Source organism: Taurulus bubalis (assembly GCF_910589615.1).
Source record: "Taurulus bubalis genome assembly, chromosome: 1".
Taxonomy (NCBI): Eukaryota; Metazoa; Chordata; class Actinopteri; order Perciformes; family Cottidae; genus Taurulus; species Taurulus bubalis.
The window spans coordinates 12,142,244-12,148,605 of NC_136589.1; positions in this window are offsets into that span (position 1 = coordinate 12,142,244).

Sequence of the window (6,362 nt, forward strand, 5' to 3'; positions counted from 1 at the left end):
TTCTTCCTTCCCTAGATTTTGATAAAAAGATTGACGCTGAAGTCTGTATGCTAGCCACAGCTAGCAGATGGTTAGCTTACTTTAGCCGTCTCCAGACTGTAGCTTCATATTTCTGACACACGTGTTATCAGTTTTCTTATCAAACTATCAGCAAGAAAGTGAAAGCGTATATAATGTATATCAAAATTACACCAATTGATAAAATAAAAAAAAGACAATAGAGGCTTGGAACCAAATTGAAAATGGTCGAATTGGATTTAATTTGGCCTACAATGTGTATCTCTTGTCCTATTTAAGGGTTAATATTTGTGTAGTAGTAGCTTGTGTGTTCAAGGTACAAGTGGTTATCTGGATTATGAATGAGCTGACCATCCCTGGTAGTCAATGAATTTGACACCTCAAAACTGTATTACATTCTTTCACTTTCATTACACGTAGCCATTTGGGCTTAAAAGTTCAAGATCCAAAGGTTTATTCTCGACCTTGGAAACAGCACAAAACAATCACACCTGTAGTTCAGCTGTTATCTTCTTACCCATGAGAGTCTGAAATTAAAGTGAAGGTGAAGTTTTTTGTTGGACCATAAAGCGTTCACCAAATTGAATTAATTTGATCTTTTAAAGCAGATTAACTTTTATTTGGTCCCCAAAAGCATAAAACCTCCGTTACATTTGTGTAAGAGGTCAAATATTGATCTACTGACTCTTCCATACAACAGTAGTGTAAGGTAACTAAATTCAATCAAGTACAAAATGAACTGTACTTCAGTATGTATTTTTATTTTATGACACTTTTCTAAACTGCAGGTAAGAGGTAAATATTGTACTTGTTACATCACTACATTTATCTACAAATTAAGATTTCAAACACAACACATATGATCAGTTGATAAAATATGGTGCATTCTTATTGATTAAACTATCAAACAGTATATAAAATATAACTAGCCATAAAATAGCCATTAAAATGAGTTCATAATTAAGCAATAAGGAACTCGAGGCAGTACCGTCGTGCAATAATGTACTGTTCAAGGGAGTTGTTAGCAAAACCCTTGGGCAAACCCTTGAACTGTACATTATTGTAGACACAGTGCTGCCTCGAGTACCTAATTGCTTTTATAATACGGGTACCTGCGACTTTATAAATAGTAATAGTAAGCTCCCTTTCAGCACAAAATAGTTGTAGCCACCAAACCTTGTGTATCGCATTTCAGCAACAGAGAAATTAGTCCCGTACGTGTATGGCGTACGGGACGCACATACGGGACTATAAAACTGACTGCCTGGTCAGTAAACAGGCCGGTTGGAAGCAGGTGGAGGATGACACGCAGCCACCGATGTAAAGAAGTGCTCTCGCTGCTTCTGTCCGTCTTTTCTCCGTCATTTTTCTCCTCCATGATGTTTAGAGAACTTGCCTCGCGTCGGGAAATTACCGACGTAATTATCTCTCCCTGGAAATTATCACGATTTTGTGGTCAAACCCTTTTCATTCCTCATCTCATTTTAGGGAGGAAGTGACGTGTGTGTTGTCGTTCGTTATGCTAGCGTGGGGGATGTTACGTGAGCTTGTTAGCTGTTCCGTTTGAGCTAACGTTACTGTTAGCGAAGAGCCCCGTTGCAATACTATGAACACTCAAGCAATACACCTGCAAGTTAAGGAAACCAACGTCTGCGAGTCGTTACTGCGGACGTTACAATATCAAAGTAATTTAAATCTACCTGTTATTTTTAAGTGCGCACTGATATGGAACGCTCTAAATGTAAACAGGCTGTACAGTACTTTATGGCTGAATAAACTACACCTCGTGACTCACTCTCAACCAATCAGAATGCTTGATTTGATCTACCCGTATTATAATTATATATAGCACTTACAGAGGCCATTTTTCTTCATTGAGTACTTTACTTCTGATACTTAAAATATATTTTTTTCTGAGAATAATTGTAATTTACAGTTGTTTTAATGCGGGTCTTTGACTTGTAACAGTGTGTTTTTGCCGTGTGGTATTGCTACTTTCACTTGAGTAAAACCTTGAAGTATTTCACTCCCTAATAAAAGTATCCTCTTACACTGTGTGGCGACTGTGGCTCAGTGGTGAGCAGGGTCATCCTTCAATCAGAGGATCGGTAGTTTGATCCCCGGCTCCACAAGCCCATGTTGTTGTGTCCTTGAGCAAGACACTTAACTCTAAATTGCGCCTATAGTGTATGAATGGTTGATAATCCTGATGTGGCACCTTGCATGGTAGCTCCTCTCATTAGTGTGTGAATGGGTGAATGATGTCATGTAGTGTTAAAGTGCTTTGAGTGGTTGGAAGACTAGAAAAGCGCTATACAAGTACGGGCCCATTTACACTGAACAATAAATATATTGTGGTAAACATTGTACATATGCTGCAAACCACTTGTGCTGCACAAGCTCTTTAAAGAAACTGGATGGACATTATGTGCTGTTTACAAGCTAAAAATATCTAGTTTTTCTACAAGACGGTTAAGATGAGGCTCAATTTGTGTTTGATGGTCCATTGAACACAAGTGGTGTCTCGACTCACTCAAGACGCTTTGCGTTTTGGTTTGGACTTTCCTTCCCTTTAGAAAGGTTTTAGTTACCTGTGCAGTGATTTTAAACATTTATACTGACTAAGTCATTCAGCCTGGCCTTGAACATGGAAAATGTCCCTTCAGTGTGACCAGAAAAACAAACATATGGCTTGAATTGGTTTTGGTGGCGTTAAAGCTTTTCTTTGGTTTGTTCACGTGTGGAAAACGATCTTGGCGCCACCATGGCTCTCTCTCGCTCTTTCACACACCCTTATGAATGAATGAAGCAGTAGAAAGTTTGCTGAAGACAAGTACACATTACACCCAAAATGTTTATTTTTTAACATAAGCCCACAATCACATAATGCTGCACATTTTCAGTTGTTTTTAGAAGCCAGTTGTTTCAGAGATGCGAGAGGAGGGGTGTTCGGGAAACATACAGGCCTACAGATGTTTAAACACAGCTTTGGTGTCGGCTGTGGTGGTTTCCTCTTTAAAACCCAAAATAATCGCTTTCCTATGTTGTTCTCAAACATGTTCAGGGTTTTGCATCAACTAAACTGGCAAATTCTTCAAAGATCTTTTGTGTATTTGAGATCAGTCTTGTGAGGTGTTAAGAAAACAAAATGAAAGATTTAACTTCAGAAATTGATTTAATGTGTTTGTTTTCTTTAGATTCAGAGCATTAAAATAGCAGCAAATAACTATTGTCATTGTGAGGATGTAAGTAATGTCTACTTGAGCAGAGAATGAAGTCTGTGTGTTGTAACCAAGAGTCTCTGTGCCCTGTTTACATAATCGGGCCGAGCCGAGCTGTGCCACTCTGTTGTGCCACTCTGTTGTGCCACTTAATGGCTTTACAGCTTAAAACACCATCCGTACTGTCGACCAAGCCTCCAGTTCCCACTCAGGTAAACGCTGTTAGCTCTCTCAGCACTGTTGCATTGCGCTGTTAGCTTCCAGCCGCCGGCTCAGCCATCACCATGTTGAGAGCCATGTGGAGGTGAATGTGCGACTCTTTTTGTCAAAGGGGAGAATCTACTTATTGTGTTTTTAATCAGGTAAAAACAAATATATATATATATATATATATATTTTTTAAATAGGGATAAACAAGGCAGATTTTGCAATTATTATTGTTATTGTAAGCCACGCTAGCCCACAGCTCCAGGTATGGCGATGTCTGATGGTTGGTCCACCACTGTCGGAACATCTTGTTTAAACATTAATGGTCCCCAGAGGATGAATCCTACGGATTTTTGCTCTTTTCCTCATCACACATTAGGTCTACATTATTTGATTTTCATCTAAATATTGTTCAAACTAGTGATTGCTGTAAAACTTAGTGCCGTCATTCGTGGTCCCCTCGCGATTAATTAATGCCCTACTCATCAGGTACACATTTCAGTTAGTCTGATCCTTTGGCTTATGTCTAAATACCTGCAAAATTAACAACTTTTTCAGGTGCATTCTCTGGTTGTAACACATCCAGCAGTAAACAAGGAGAAAGTAAAAGCTCCCTGTCAACGAAACACAAGGTCAAATCATCACATTGAGTGCTTCCAAACATACAATGTTCTTTTTTGACAAAGTCATTTAACATTTGGGGCCCAAAAAACATTTCAGCCAAAAAAATTGCAACCTTTCCTTTCACATAAGACCCGAAACCTTTACAGGACATATGTTTGGATGGTTACCCTGGTATTACATGTGCGGTGTGTGTAGAGTGGGAGAACATTATAATGACATATAGCGAAGTGGAGGATGTATGCTCACGGGGACTTTATAACAAACGAACACGCTGATTAACTGTTATTTTTACAGGCGGAAATTACAGACTGCCCGTGAAGCATCCCCATCTCTGTCAGGGGGGCTCGCGCAGCCTTGCTGGTTAAAAAAGCGCGCCGATGACGCAGCGGAGGAGGTTCAACCGAGAGGACTTTCTCTGCTTCTCCTGTTGCTCCTTGTTGGCTTCCTGTTGGACGCAAGACAGATACAAATATAGAGAGAGAGAGACGGGGAGAGAGACAAAGGGCTGCAGCCAGATAACCCTCCTCATATACCCAGGACACTGCAGAACTTTTCAGACTTCCAAGTCAAAGCTCCCGGAGAGAAGCCAGCTGTCAGTCCTGCTGCGTCCCGCACGGTCCTCCGCAAGGATCCACCGGCGGTTTTTGGACTCCAAGAAACCGCATTTAAAGCCACTAAACACGGTGAGTAGTTCTGAGGTCTCTTCTCATATTATATTTCTTTTAAATAACAGGTGAATCCTTTAAAAAAACCCTTTTTTACTGTGGTAGACGGAAATATTCATTAGAGGAGATGTAAAAATCAGTTGTACACTAGGAGAAAGGTTAATAAGAAAGTTTATAGACTGATGGAATCACAGTTATGACGAATAACAAAAGCAATTGTGTAAAGAAATGGATATCAGGCAACAACAACAAAAACAATCAACATTAAAGGGTCACAATATGAGACTAATAACTAACCTGGAATATTATAGAGATTTAACAAAGTTAGAATAAACCACAATGTGGAACCCGCAGAGACACGTTAGGGGAGGAAATTAAACAACACAGGCAATACAATGTAGTTCAACCTTTCTAGAAATATCATGAACATAATAGTTTGTTTTCACTTGAGATCCATTGATGATTTTTCCACTGACCAGGTGCCAGAGTACAGAGCACAAGACGCTGCTTGCCCTCACTGACTAACGAATAATTGGTTATCTGGGTGGATCAAAGATTGTACAGCCTGAGGAGAAAGGCTTTGTGAGTTACTGAAGGATGGAGGATTTTTTAAATGTTTATGGTTGATTGTACTCAGGATGAAGAATATAATTTAAGTGAAAGGGTAAGAATATTTATTGGTGATTATTAATGCAAGTCATTTATCTTGCAAAAAAGCCAAACATTTGCTTATTGTTGCCTAAAATGTGATGAGCTGGTGACTTTGATTGGAACTTTCTTTAATGTCTCTTTAAGTATTCAAGGTATGTGATGACTTGATCATGTCTGCACGAGGGCCGTATATCTTTTAGGGTCTTCTTAAGGGCACTGGAGCTTGAGTTTCATTGCCAAACGCTGATTTGTGTCTGAACTGAAACATATTACTCAGACATTAAGGACAGTATTCAATTAGACATTAGTGCTGTTCCAATTAGTGTATTTGTTAATGGGCATACAATGAACATTTTGGGCCTTCAATTTAATGAATCAAGCAAAAAATGTCATATGTTCCAGTTTCTCAAGTTTCAGGGTTTGCCACTTTTCTCTGTTTTATATAATTGTGTATTTAACATCTTTTGGTTTTGGTCAGACGAAACTAGCAATTTGAAGACAACACCTGGGATCCTGGAAACATGTAATGGCATTTATCACAATTTTATGACATTTTATGGACTAAACGATTCATGGGTGAATGTCACATAACAGCCAACAGATGAATTACTGAATTATGATCATGGCAGCTCTGGTCATTAGCTGCCCTAATGCTTCATCTGTAAAGTCATTGAGATGTCCAGACATGAGATTACCACCACCCAGTGACGATGACTCCATTGTGTTGCTCAATTCTGGGCGTTTGTTGCAGCCATCGTTGTTTGTGTTTGAGAAGGATCAGACATGCTGACGGCCCGTCTTCTCTCCTCTCTGACATCACATCCCCTCTGACTTCTTGCCTGTTGGCTGTTGGGGTTTAACGGCCCTCACTGCCGGGGCCTCTGGCCGCCATGGCAGACGAGGTCAGAGGTGGTTTGGCAGCTCCGGCCGACCCTCTTCTTCTTCTCTCTCTCAGGGGTGCAAGAAACTCTCCGCT